Below are 14,886 nucleotides of genomic sequence, written 5' to 3'. Positions count from 1 at the left end.
AAGGATTCACCATCAGCTATCGTACACACCAGGTAGCGGGGCGAGTATGGTTCGCTGGCATCCTTAGTCTTTCGTTCCTCCCATGGTGTAGCCAGGGAGGGGAACGATTTGGGGTCATATGTAGTTGCGTTGTATTGAGCCCTGGAACGCTTAGAGACTGCTGGCGGCTGGCCGCCAGCAAGAGATGATGTACCACGCTTCATTGCGGGTCATCCGCCCTGATTCCACCTACTCCGACCAAGGGCCCTCCCCACGGGCGCCACCCAGCCTCAGCAACGACCACCTGGCAGGATGGCCATTGCCGGGAGTCCCAATGCCCCAAGGAGATAGGCATCTACTCCTTGGCATACGTGGGGAGTTAACGGCGCTGGCATCAGCAGAGCGATCCCTGTGTAGTCAGGGGGCTACAACCAACAGGGTACATGGCGGCCCCACCACAACGGACTGGCTACCGTGCTGGATTTCAGGTGATGTAGTCCAATATCGTCATTGGCGCATCAAGCGACACAGCATAGCAGACTGCAAGAAACCGCACCCAAGAACAAATCCACACCAAGAGATGGTAGGTGAGCGGGACTGCTAAGCGATGACGACAAACCTGGCTAGAGATGGTAATGCATGATGGACACATCGCTCCTTGTAAGGCGCCCTTCCCCAATCGGCTCGCTCTTCGGAAAATTTAGAAGGATGGAGGTCAAACCCGTTAGGGGACCATCTCACAAGGCCAAAACGTTTGAGACTCCTTTTAGTCGCCTCTTACGACAGGCAGGAATACCGTGGGCCTATTCTTACCCCCGAACCCACGGGGGGGGGGGGGGGGGGGGGAGCGATTTAGGGAAATCACATAAAACTTAAATCAGGATGGGCGGACGCGGGATTGAACCGTCGTCCTCCGGAATGCGAGTCCAGTGTGTTAACCATCCATGCATGGTGTTGTCTCCCAGTTGTAATGAAAGAAACTAATCTTCTTGTGAAATCTGTGCAGGACAGCTTTTAGTACAGCAGTCTTCAAGTTCTAGGTGCGAGTAAAGACGACAACGAAGCGGCTGATCATGTGTTCCTACGCCTCTCCTACGTCGCTATTGAGGGCCATGCTATTTTAGCTACTCTGGCAAGCACAGTCCTTGCCTGGCTTGAGTAATCAAAACAGTTTCATTCTATATGTTGGGAAATTCTCTTGTTACTTATATGAAGTTAGAAAGACCTTGAAGGGTTTCTTCCTCACTTCCGGTGAGTGCCGTCTACGAGTTCTAACTGATCTTGCCGTGACCTGACGACCTCTCACATGCTGCAGACACGACGGAATCAGTTCCCATACTGAGAAAGGGTGGCTGTAAGTTCGTCATTGACAGAAATTCAGTTCCAACGGCCGCTTTCAGCGACCACTCAATGACTACGGAAAGCCGGATCTTGGCCAGTGGCGACAGTAATTCAAATTGTAAGCTCCGCTAATGGTTTTTAATACTATTTCACAACCCAGGTTGATAAGCCATGATAGGTGCTCTCGGTGACACAAGCTTAACGATGTCGCTGACGCATGCAGAGTGTTTACGGTAATAGTGGACTGCCCGCACTGACTATTCCACAGTTCTAGAACTCTTAGTGCACGTAACCCGTACCCAGCCAAAAGCGTGTCGAGTTCCTGGAGATGCTTGCCATTTGGCACTACCGAGACTGCACGTTCAGCTTACGGAATGCTACGGACGTGGCGAGCATTGCCCGCCGTGTGTTTTGGAGGATTATCGGCGCAATGGGCGACCCCATTCTGCCCCCCTCTAAGCTTTTCACTGGCCGCAGGACTGGCTGCAACGTTCCTCCTTTGTATTCTCTTTAGCAGCTACCGGGGCATAAAATGTTATTGTGCACCTATTAGCAACACTTCACCAACAGCTTTATCACTAACAGCAGCTTGTAAATTAAGTTAAATGTCGCCAGGATGCATGTGTTAGGCTGTTAGAAGGCCAACCGATGCTCGTAATTTTACACAAGAACACAAGACATGCCTTATAGCGAAAGATAAAGGAACTTACCGTCCGAACTAAATTATTGCAGCCACGTTTCTTGTGGGGCAGAGTGGCGGGAAAACTTAAGGTTCAGTACCAAGGACTTCGACTACTATCAGTTGTGAGCCTTATTTGAGGTTATCCTCTTCTTATTCATCATTTCTTCACATCTCTCCGTCGTCTAGGTACTGGTAACCATATGGGAAAGTTCGAAAATGAGGCGCGTGATGGGTTTCTCTTAGGGCAATAGCGACACGAGAGGGAAAAGGATTCAATGTGCATTCAGTCTGCATAACTGGAGGAATCATGTCTGGTGGAAGAGATCATCCCCTGCAAGGGTTGCAGTCGGCAGCAAAATGTGTCTCAGTTTGACGCCAAAGTCGTCTCTCTGAGCCTATCCTCGTTTCGTTTTGAAGACTAGCGAATGTGGTAAAGAACGAGTGCGTCATTCGTGGGGTCTCAGCACAGCAGTTGATTTGGAGCCTCGTTTCGAGGACTGATTGAGGTCATCTGCTCTGGAATCCACTGAAGAGAGTAAAGCAAAAGCTTCGTTGGTTAGGTGAATCTTCGACTTGCGCTATAGGGTACAGCTGCACTGGATAGGTCAAGATTGCATTTCATACTGGAAGCGGCCATCGGGTGGAGCTTGCGTTCTCAGCACTCTACAGTGGCCGTTGGTTTCATTTGCCCCCGAAACTACACTCTTTCTTTACGAAAATGGACAAGAGTAAAATAGCTGCGTTAGCTCTGTTAACGACTGTCGATGACGAGCGGAGAAAATCCCCAAGAACATTCTGAATTCGTCGCTTCCTTGAAGATAGAATTGCTAGTACAAGAACACTACATAATGCTGTACAACAAATGTTCAAATGTGTGTGAAATCTTATGGGACTTAACTGCTATGGTCATCAGTCCCTAAGCTTACACACTACTTAACCTAAATTATTCTACATCTACATACATTCTCCGCAATCCACCATACGGTGCGTGGCGGAGGGTAAGGACAAACACACACACCCATGCCCGAGGGAGCAGCCGCACAATCCATGACTGCAGCGCCTTAGACCGTTCGGCTAATCCCACGCAGAGCTGTACTACAAACTGATACACAAGTTAGTAGAAGTTATTCTAATTGCCTTTTCATCCCATTTTCGGTTTTAAATTGAATGTAGTTAAAGTATAGTGCTTAATGTCAGTTTGCGCACGAACTGTATCTCTATTCTCGATGCTAAATAATGTTCATATCTGGGGAGTTTGGTGGCCAGCGGACGTGTTTAAACTTAGAAGAGTCATTCTGTAGCAATTCTGGACGTGTCAGGTGTCCCACTGTTCAGCTGGAATTGCCCAAGTCCGTCGCAATGCACAATGGACATTAAATGACGCAGGAGGTCAGAGAGGATGCTTAAGTACGTGTCACGTGCCAGAGTCGTATCTAGACGTATCAGGGGTCGGTCCCGTATCACTTCTACTGCACACGTCCCATCAGCTTGAACAGTCCCCTGCTGACATGCATGGTCCATGAATCTGTGAAGTTGTCTCCATTTGAAACGAGACTCATCCGACCAGGCAACATGTTTCCAGGCATCAACAGTCCAATGTCGCTGTTGACGGACACAGGCGAGGCGTAAAGCACCGATGACGGCTGCTAATCAGTTGAAATTGGTTTGCAAACGTGATTAAATAAAACATGATTTTGCGACTGGTTGCTGCGCATATTTGGTAATTTTAAGCTCTGGAATCTGTATAATCGTAACCCTAAAAATCTTGGGACACGCTATATGAATAAAATAATTTCCAGATTTTTCAGCAAAATTATCAGGTTGTTCATTGACGATGGCGCTATCTGTAGGAAAGTAATGTTGCTGGATGACCTTAAGACAATATTGAACGACGCGACCAATATTTCCCAGGGCAGTTCTCATCGAATGAGCATAAATGCAAGTAAAAAGCATACAAACAAGAGAATGAACCAGACAGTATTCAACTGAAACTTAGCAGTGGTAAACATCTGACTCCTGATAAAATTTTACAAATCTAATGGTAATATCACGAACCTATAGGAAATTGAACGGAAACGTTAAATCTGTGGTAAGGAAACTGAAAGGAAGAGCCAGGTTTTTTTGTGGTGAGGATTCTGGGAACTTAGGGTTCATTTGTTAAGTAAACCACACACAAGTGGCTAGCGCGAACTATTGAAGTGTGCCGCTTAAGTATTTGAAGTCCTTATCAAGTTGGCCAGACGGCAAGCATTTTTAGGCTTCACTGTCTCTTCAGTGATACATGTCACAACAAGTTGCTCGGTGCAGTTAAACTAAGTTGGTTATAAAGGAAAGAAAATGTGTTCACGCCTGATTTATACCATAAGGATAGCCGGCGGCACTACTCACATGTTTCGCATATGACTCACTTCCGCCTGTCTCAGTCCTTATTTGTCTGAGGCAGTCTACAATATAAGCTTATCTGTAAATGTTAGTTGTAGCGATAGGGCACGTACATGCATGTGAAATAATTGGAAAATGGATATTTGTACTATGGCGAACAGTATAGTCTTATGCCGAGAGCAGTTCTCGAAAAAGAGTTGGATCAGACACTCGGGGAATTGGGTCTCGTCGAAGAAACTTTTAACTAAGGGACTTCATGGGCTGACTACACAAGTAGGCATTATAAGCTAGAGACAACAACTAGGATGAGGGGTTAGAGTGCAGCCGACTGACCAAACAAGACTATGCAGGAACACTTAACAATGATTCGGAAAAAAGCAAACGAAAATGCGGGAGTGTATGTCCATAGCACGGAAAATGAAAATACGCGCTTGGGTAAACGAAAGGAATAATAGTTACAAATACTGCTAGTAGTTAAGGATACTCTTTACGCCTCTTGGCTCATGCACGAGGCTTGGTTCCATCTAAGATATACCTTCACTTAAATGGTACCTAAGGAAAGTCCCATCGTGATACATTGCGTTAAAATAATTACAGGAGTCAAATGTCACAGTCGTGGATATCCACTTCTACCTTCTTTAATAAGGCCATAATTGCATATGCGAAAATATTTAGTATCCTCATACATTAAATCAACGACAAAAAATGCCCAGTAGTAAGAAAGTGGTGAGACGTCTCTTACATCAAGCACTAGCATGGAGAAAAGACGGAACCCTGCCACAGCATCATTCCAGAGAGATTTTGACCAGTGGACTCCTTGAGACGTCCTCCTATGATTCTATGTGAAGATAAATATTGAGAATGATCTGGAATACGTTGTAGCGGCTTCATCATCATCTCCATATAAATGGTGGCCATTTCCAGTATACAGTGTAATACAAAATTTCGTTTAAATATTTACATCGATGTTACAACCAGCATTTGTGGTTAATAAGGAGTGTCAGTTCTCCAGTAAAAAGATTATTACGTGAAAACACTGTATCTTGTGAAATAATTATCACCTGAAAAGATATCGCTAATGGTATACATTCCATGCGTCCAAAGACAGCAAAAAAATCATGAATATTATTTCCGCAAAGAAAAAAAATAGATGGCCTGAGAATGCATGCTTTCTCAGCGAACTGTGCTGAGGAAATCTTCGATTTATCAGACATCTTGAAGCACCGTTTCGTCAAATTACCCACTCGTCATTTCAGGTGAAGATAACGAGCAGGGAACCTGTCAAAACGTGGTTTCAAGCTGGCACAGTTACTCGGTGATGACTACAGGTGATTTGACGGTGAAACTGTTATTTACTAACGCAATGTAGGAAATTATTCTGCCGAACCGTACACAATAGGAACTCGATTGACCATACGCAAGAAAATAGAAGCCCCCTCACATTTACTAATGGAACGGAGCGGAGCTCCTTGTTATTAAAGGGCAGTTTTTTTTTTTTTACAAATTTTTCGGTTTATAGAGCTTGACCAGACTAGGGACTTCAAGCTCTGATGGATCGGACCAGGAACTGTGGGTGTCAAAATCTTAGTTTCCCAAACTTCAGTTTATATTAATCTTTGTAACTCAATCTGGTGAAGGTAAACACTACAGTGCCAATTGCCAGAATACATATAATCACATAATTAATTAATTTTAAAGTGTGTAAGTGCCAGACTGAAAATTCAGACGTTTGAGGTTAGATCCTCAGATGGTCTCGGGATTTTTTTCTGCCGCTTATTGGCTTCACCACCGACAATTTGTTAGTGAGAAAATTGTCAAACTGCACCATTGTTAGGAGCTAAACCATAATAATAATGGCCGTATGTCCTCCAGTATACTTTCACCTGTGTTAGTTTTCCTTACTAACGATACGCCCTGTACAGAAATTTTGCACACGCTCAGTTTGGCGCCCAAGCGGCCGTTTGTGTCGCTTGGGCCCTAGCCAACCGACTAATAAGATACTAGTTCTGACAAAACGCAGTTTGAGAAGGGATTGAGACAGGATTGTAGCCTATCCCTAATGTTATTCAATTATTTGAGGAAGCATTGAAGGACCACCAAGCCAAAATTTGGAAAGGAAATTAAGAACCAAGAAGAAATATAAATTTTGTGGTTTGTCAGTGACTTGGAGGGGAGTCTATGAGTTTTGCTATTTTGGCAGCGCAATAACTGACGATGGCCGAAGTTGGAGAGGATATAAAATGGATACTGGCAATAGCAAGACAAACTTTTCTGAAAAAGAGACCTTTTGAGAGGAAGTATTTCCTCGAGGTATTTGTCTGGAATATAGCCTTGTACGGAAGTGAAACGTGGATGGTAAAGAATTCAGGCAAGAAGAAAATTGAAGCTTTTGATACGTGGTGAAACGCGAGAATGATGAATATCACACGGGCACATCGAGGACTAAGGAGGAAAAAAGAAATTTATAGGATAATCTGACAAAGAAGGGATCGCCTGAAAAGATATATCTTGAGACGTCAAGGAATTGTCACTTGGATAATGGATTGAGATATATATATATGTGTGTGTGTGTGGGGGGGGGGGGGGGGGGGGGGAGTGCAAAATTTTTAGAAGGCGTTAATATTTCACTACAGTAAGCAGTTTCAAATGGATGCAGTAATTAAGGGAGATGTAATTCAGCTAGACTATCGCAACTTGTACGGTATAAATGAGGGATTACAGGATCGGATTTTAGTAATAAAAGAGCTACAAGTTCCAAAACGCATAGAGTAAAAACAAATTGAGATTTTTTGTTTTAGAAATTATTTGTTCTAAGACAAGGAATCAAACAATCATCCACAGAGAATATTCTTGTGCGAGACATTAATATTGACAAAGCTGATATGTGAGGTTCAAATTTTATGTGCATTCCAGTTCGCATGCAAGAATTGACACTGACATGCATTTTAACACCCTTAATAGGATCTCATTTCTTCTTTGTTGGGCTGCTTTTATTGAGTTCCGTCATACAACTGTGGCGATAAATGCTTTATCCATGTTACTTCTTGTGACAAATTGGATTTAAAATGTTCCGGAAAAGTCTCTGCAGTCCAGAGAACTTTATATGATAGCACGTACTTTAATTTAAAGCATTAGCTTCCATCTTTAAAGAGTTCCCTCTCGTTGCACTTTCTGCAGTCAATTTATAAACACTGGACATGAAAATAATAAATAGACTACAGAGATAATCACCGAAAAGTCCCATTAATCTAAGCAATGGAACAGAGCCTATTAACCCAGTTTCTTCAGAACATTTCATTATGAAACTTGTGCAGGCAACAATATTGTCTGCACGCACAAGTTTGAGTCTCTGTCTTGGATTTCTCGCAGCGCTTACTTCAGCATCCTGTCGTAAGGTGAGATCACACACTACTACGCTGATTCCGGAAATTCCACGTATGAGCGTCCTCGGATCACTATCGGAAAGCTAATAAGACCTCTGTCAGAATTTAAGAAGGGACACCAAAATGGCACAGACCAACGGAAATGAGGGCAAACACATTCTTACGCCATTATCGCCAACAGTATCAGCTTCTTGAGTGTGCAGCTATGGGATGCCACCAATGTATCGTATCGCAGTCAGTCACTGGTACAGTCTTCTAACAATAATCAAACGGATTGAACAAACGCAGAGGGATGTTTTTGGAACCAACATACGGTCATAAATGTAGAGTATAATTTCAGTACTGCTAGCGTCTCGAAATTCCGTTATGTGAAGGTCGTAAGTCACTGGTAAAAGTAGCATACTAATTATACAACTTATTAATATCTCAGGTTTAATTTTCATTAGTGAAATTAATACACCAAATACCCAAAACTTCACCGCATCTGACGAGAACGATAGTGGCGTATTTGCCGACGAAAAATGCAGCTAGCAGACTTATAGGTCACGTACAAACTCCCCCATGCATGGAACATATTCTTAACACTCTCTCCACTATCGCTTGGAGATAAAAGTATTTTAATTAACTCTTCTAAGCAATATTGTAACGGTGCGTGCGTGCTTGTTACGGGGGGGGGGGGGGGGGGGGGGCAGAAGAAGTACATACCTGATGAACCAGAACACCGGCAAACTTTCAGTGGTGGTAATATGGACCAATAAAACAAGAAAAAATGTCTAGTAAACTTGGGTTCTGACCTTGCTAACCATCGCTACTGCGAATCGCATCTCTTCTAATGGACAGGTGTTCATAGCTCTTAAGATATTAATTTTACAGCCCGTGACCACTACTTCGTCCAGACAACCGTGAACATGAAATTGCAGGTAACAAAGGATATACATTGGAAATTAATGTTCAATTTTGTCACTGGCGACAAAATATTGAAGGAAGTTAGAAGAGATTGTTGCTAAATATAATATTTATACGAACGGATTACTAGCACTTATGTCCGTAGTGAGGACGCCAGCTTTATGGTAGGTGTAAATCCATCACCAATTCACAAAGGGAGCAAAATCTCTAATCACGAGCCGGGCTATAACACCTGACTTAAATCTCAAGCCATGCCGCAGTCCCTAGTATGGTGAGCGCATTGAAACAGTTTACGATGATCCGTCAGTCGAATGGGGACTTTAATCTCGGTGGTCCCCTTGAGCTGTTAAGAGATTAAACAGGCTACGTGCTGGCACTTCTCGAGCTGTTATGCTGAAATGTAACTCCAGAATTGTGATGAAGGGAGCGCATGAATCTGGAAACTAAAATGTCACTGATTTAGTACTTGCTTGAAAACCAAACGCAATACTCGTAGCAGCAACCAAACGCAATATTCGTAGCAGCATCATTGCTCGTATAGCATAAAGCTTTAAAATGCTCGCTGGAACACGGTCCTGAACCGTCGTGGCACCTAAGATAATAGGAGCGAAGGAGTACGGCGATTGCGCACGAGTCGGAAAATGGACTCCCTTTCTGAAGGGCTTACAGTTTGCTACGGTTATGGCAAATATACATTAGGCAGCAAATTATGTTTCTACATTCACTGTAAAGCATCACATCATACAGAGAATAGAACACTGACAATATTTTAATCTTTAGAAACGACTCGTTTCGTTACAGGTGTTGAAAATCGGCTTTGCGACTAATGTCCCCGTCAAGTTGGAAAACAACACGTCTATATTTAACGGCGAAAATACCACGCACATTTTTTGTCTTTTTCTTCGCCGTTGAGTCGCTTCTGGAACTAGTAGTGCTCGAATCTAAAGCCACTGTCACTGGGAAATGGTGCGCAGAACTGCTTGTCACAAGTCGTGTAAGGCTTTCCAAGAGAAAAGTCCAATAGTTGCTATCTTCCTTAGCAACAATGTTCCACCAGATGAGTAGACACACGTGTACTAAGAAACTACAGAACTGTCCTGTTGGCGGCGAGGCCATTAAAAGCTGGTATTTAGCTAGTAGCTGCACCTTTCGAGCACATTACATACGGCCACAAACTTTCGACCTGTGTCTTTGTATTATTTCCACCAGGAAAGAGAGAACTGAATGGATATTCTGTCTATGGATAGGAGCGAAGGAGTACGGCGATTGCTTACTGGCGAAGAATGATGGATGTCTCTAGCTGCTGAACGACACTTGTTTCAAAAGACAAAGTAATTGAACAAGTGTCGAGGAAATTGTTTGGAAAGTATTACAACATATTTGAAGAAAATAATCTTTTTTCTTCTTCATGCTAAATGAAAATACTGAGACCACATCCTTTACTTTTCTACTCTTCCTCTCAGTTTCGCATCCCAGCACCGGTAAGATAATTAGATCTACACTAAACATCGCCCAAAATTTTTTAAAATATCTAATCTTTATTGAAAATAATATATTCTGCAGTTGTCAAAATAAATTGGGTGAATGCTGGGTACTAAAAAAATTTCGACTGAGAGATAAAGATTACAAATGTGTTTCAGAGGAGCTTTCCCAATAATCTTTCAAGCAAGTGAACATGGCTTGTAACTTAACAGAAACAATCTCCTAGTTGTATCCATATTTTGCAGTTGTGGATGTGACAGCATTCAAAATACAGAACGTATGAATAATGTCTTCAGTCACAATTTTGTGTGTTTTACTGAATCACACGATGCTTTCTGATCCTGAGAGTCCATCCTCCCCCATGAACCGTGGGCCATGCCTTGTTGGGGGTGGCTTGTACAGTAAGCAGATGGCAGTTCGAAGGGTCAAGATGCATGAAAAGGAAGCAGTAGTTGAGAAAAGAGTGAGACGTTATTCAATCTGTAGACTGAGCAAGCAGTAAAGGAATCCAAAGCAAAATTTGGAGAAGAAAAGTTCGGAGAAAAGGAATAAAAACTTTGTAGTTTGCCAATGATATTGCAATTCTGTCAGAGACAGCAAAGGAAATAGAAGAGCAGTTGAAAGGAATAGGCAGTCTCTTGAAAGCAGGATATAAGATTAAGATAAAAAAATCAAAGCAAGGGCAATGGAATGTAGTCGAATTAAGTCAGCAGATGACGGGGGAATGAGATTTGGAAATGAGACATTAAACGTAGTAGATGAGCTTTGGTAATTGGACAGCCAAACAACTGATGGTGAACGAAATAGAGATGATATATAAATTGCCTAGTGGCAATAGCAAGTAAGGTGTTTCTGAGGAGGGAAAATTTGTCAGCATGGAATATAGATGTAAGCATAGGCTTTCGCGGCCGTTGTCATTGTCAATAAAACTCTTCTGGGCGGCTGACCGCATTGTCAATACACAAAATTGTCAGACGTTTCGGCCATTTGCAATAATGACCGACATTTTTATTGACCGTAGAATATATAGTTGTATGGAAGTGAAATATGGACGATCAACAGGAGACAAGAATGGAATTGCTTTTGAAATGTGGCGCTACAGAAAAATACTGAAGATTACACAGTTAGATCATATAATAAATGACGAGATACTGAACAGAATTGGGGAGGACAGATTTTTGTGGCACAACTTGACTAAAAGAACGGAAGGAAGGAAAGAGAGAGAGAGAAAGAAAGAAAGAAAGAGAGAGAGCGAGAGAGAGAAAGGGGGGGTGTAAAATTGAAAAGGGAGACAAATACAGAACCCATCTTCAAATGGATGTAGGTTGCAGTAGTTATTCGGGAATGGTGAGGCCCTTGCAGGATAGAGTACCGTGGAGGTCTCCATCAAATCAGTCTTTGCACTGAAGATCACAACAATAATGGGTCCCGCGTCAGGCGCAAATCGTTTTAATACATCATTTTCTTCCGATCTTGAGTGACGTTGTGCGAAATGTGTATTCCTGTTGCGAGAAGGATGGATGTCACGTTTTGAAATTCGCGGATCAAATAATAGAACATGCGATGAGAAACTGAAAAGCTTACCAAAAAATGAAAGAAGAACAAAGTTGACGTTTTAATATTCTTCTTCATTGTTTCTCATTGCATTTTCCGGCGAATTTCAAAACTTAACATCTAATTTCCTCTCAATAGGAACATACATTTCGCATCACCTAATCATGAGAACAAGTAAACAACGTATTAAAACAGTTGCACCTGATTATGGATTCACAGGGTCCAAAATGCATCGGACGATTCAATAAAACCTGAAAAATGTGACAGAACGCATTATTATTATTATTATTTATACTTTCTGTAAATATTGGCCGGCCAAGCGGTTCTAGCCGCTACAGTCTGGAACCGCGCGACCGCTAAGGTCGCAGGTACGAATCCTGCCTCGGGCATGGATGTGTGTGATATCCTTAGGTTAGTTAGGTTTAAGTAGTTCTAAGTTCTGGGGGCGTGATGACCTCAGAAGTTAAGTCCCATAGTGCTCCGAGCCATTTGAACCATTTTTTTTGTTGCAAATATTGAACCGCAACTGACTACATAACGCACGAGTAAATTTTGCCACTCTTCGGCAAATGATAGTTGCCTCCATAAGGTGAGAGGGTCAGTACCGGTATATTAAAATGCCATTGGAAAAGATGAACGTGAAGCCACAAAAAATTTGGTTTATTTGAGTTGGAAATTTTATCTGGATAATCGCCCAGCTAAAATTTTATTGACTCAAGTGAAATTAATAAAAATGCTCCACCGCAAATTTCATTATTCATCTTCTGGGTTGATTCAAATGTATCACCAAAATGAATGCGCCAAACAGCACTAAAAATTTAGACTTTAAGATCTGAACTACAGAATACAGAAAGCTTTAGTATGTTTAAACTGAAGGATAAAATATACCGCTATGGGAAATAAATACTCCAGAAGCAACGGGATAATATTCACACATAAGCATTTTAACTCATTGGGAAGAAGGAGCAAGTAACCATTTTCTGGTCTAACCAGTTCAGGAACTACCTAAACATCTGCGTTATTGATAGAGCTGGTAAAGGTAATGGGTTGTGCATTGTTGAACGAGCAAAGCAAGTTCTTTTCTGAAAATATTTACGGAACCTGCGGAAAAGCTAAACCAGGAACTCCTGGCGAGGATTTAAACAACACACTTCGAACAGACATGTGCAGTGTCTTAACCAACGAGTCAACTCATTCGGCATGAAACGCCACGCATCTCACTGGTAAATGAAATAAAATCAGAGTTGTATGACTACATTTGCATCTTTTAACCGCAGACATAAGCAAGCATCAAACTGGACAAAGAAGTTTGTATGATAGGAGATGCTAATACATGAATTTACTTATTTGTACTCATCCATTTTCTTACTGCTTGTTACACAATACCCAAAAATTCAGATGTATCAGAAAGTGAGATGAGGATACACAGACAAGTCGCAAGAAGCAAACAGGTGCTAAGAAATGTGTTACATATGTGAACTCCCAGTTGCATTATTAGCTACAGATTGTTAAAGAAGAGTGCAGGCAAAAGAAACCAGCAACAGGATAGAATTGTCAAACATAATAGTGATTCTACCTACAATGCCAACTCGACAGCATCGTTTAGAAAGAGAGCACATCACTTTACATCAACCGATCACAATATTCTGCAAGCATTACCAAACAGTTGATCATAAACCAAGCGCCGAAGTCCACATAGAAAGTTCTTATGCAGCACACTCCTGGGGGTCAAGGCAATAATGTATCTGAATATTGCGCTACATTTTATCATGTCATATTGGTTGCTAAATGTATACAGTAACACTTCATGTTGCATATGGCCAGTTCGAAGTGCCAACAATGTAGTTCCATAAATACTTTCCATATTGTTTCTGGTAAGAAAGCTATCTACGACAATTCAGAAACATAATATTTTTCGTTACTGTACCAGTATGCATGTCATTTTATAAACAAAGTACGATGATATGCAGTTTCTAAATTTAACGGAAATTGGACAAACAAAAATTCGAATAAAATGCTTGTCTCAAAGTTATAATGGACTGCTGATTCCAATGATTTCACAGAAAATCTGTAACAGATTCCAGTGACTAAACGGTAATCAGAAGTCTCACTTTTGCCGTATAAATCGTGAATACAAAGATTACAGTGAAACCTTGAATCTGTATTCAAATGCGTAAGTGCAAAGTAAAGCCTCTCATTGACGCTCACTTCCGTAATATACTGTGTCAACAAAATATATGCCATTTTTAAAGCAATGTTACGTTCTAGCCCGACGCTTCATCCTTGCCGGCGAAATTTTACGGCAGGAGTTAAACAAAGAGTCGAATTTCTGAAGCTGCATGTCAAAATATGTGTTTGCTCCCTGTTTCATAAATAAACAGCGACTATTTACTTATTTGCGTGGCTACGAGTGATCAAAATATATTTCAAGCAGACAACGAATGCACAGAGTCACATCAAGCCGTCACATATCATTCGCTTTTTGAGAATAATTATATGTAACGTACCTCACAAACTGCTGTTCAGGAACGACATTCCTGGCTTAATTTCGTACGCTAGTAGATTGGTTATTTAAGCGATACGCAGAAGCCACAGGACCAGAGTAACTGACTAATTCATACAGAGCGAGTGAACGAGCGTTCCCACTGACCAAATCAAAACACACGCTCCCTCTCCTCCAGGTACAGTAAACAACACAAACACAAATGCGCCCTCTTCAGTGTTGATCGAGAGTACGTTTCGAGCGTCGACACAATCTTCGACTTTACTATCGACCCATGGATATTCACATCTGTCGTTGCGATAGTAATCACAAACGCTGTTAAAAAAGATAAGAAGTCATTAGTCAAGCAAATATACTTTTGGATTTAATTTTAAATCAACGCTAGTTAATCCCGATTGATAAAGAAATATTCTCTTCAAGGATTAACTGACTCGCATACTTCAGCCTTCGAGAATGCAACTATCGACATATATCGAAACTATAAGAATTGGATGCTTTGTCTTTGTTTTGTATGAATTTTCAAAACGATCAAAATGATGTTTAATTCAGCGAAACTCTGTGTAACTGAAAACATCGCTAAATAGTAGCTCTAGACTGGCTAATGTTGTAGGATTAATAGTTGTATAATTAGGTAGGTTATCGTAGATAGGTAATACTAGTTAGCTAGAAATGGG

The 14,886-nt window shown here is 41.7% G+C and overlaps 1 protein-coding gene across 1 annotated transcript in view; it reads right to left on the bottom strand.

Annotated features, from left to right (window-relative positions):
* Positions 1–14,419, bottom strand: part of LOC126298758 (protein FAM107B) — a 198,252-nt gene extending 183,833 nt beyond the window's left edge. Inside the window, exon 1 of the mRNA XM_049990205.1 lies at positions 14,217–14,419. The gene's annotated coding sequence lies outside the window, so the exon portion shown is untranslated. The remainder of the gene's footprint in view (positions 1–14,216) is intronic.
* Between the last annotated feature and the right edge of the window lie 467 nt (positions 14,420–14,886).

This window comes from Schistocerca gregaria, chromosome X (genome assembly GCF_023897955.1).
Source record: "Schistocerca gregaria isolate iqSchGreg1 chromosome X, iqSchGreg1.2, whole genome shotgun sequence".
NCBI classification, from domain to species: Eukaryota; Metazoa; Arthropoda; class Insecta; order Orthoptera; family Acrididae; genus Schistocerca; species Schistocerca gregaria.
The sequence above is the reverse complement of the archived record's forward strand: the minus strand, read 5'-3'. Positions and strand labels throughout refer to the sequence as shown.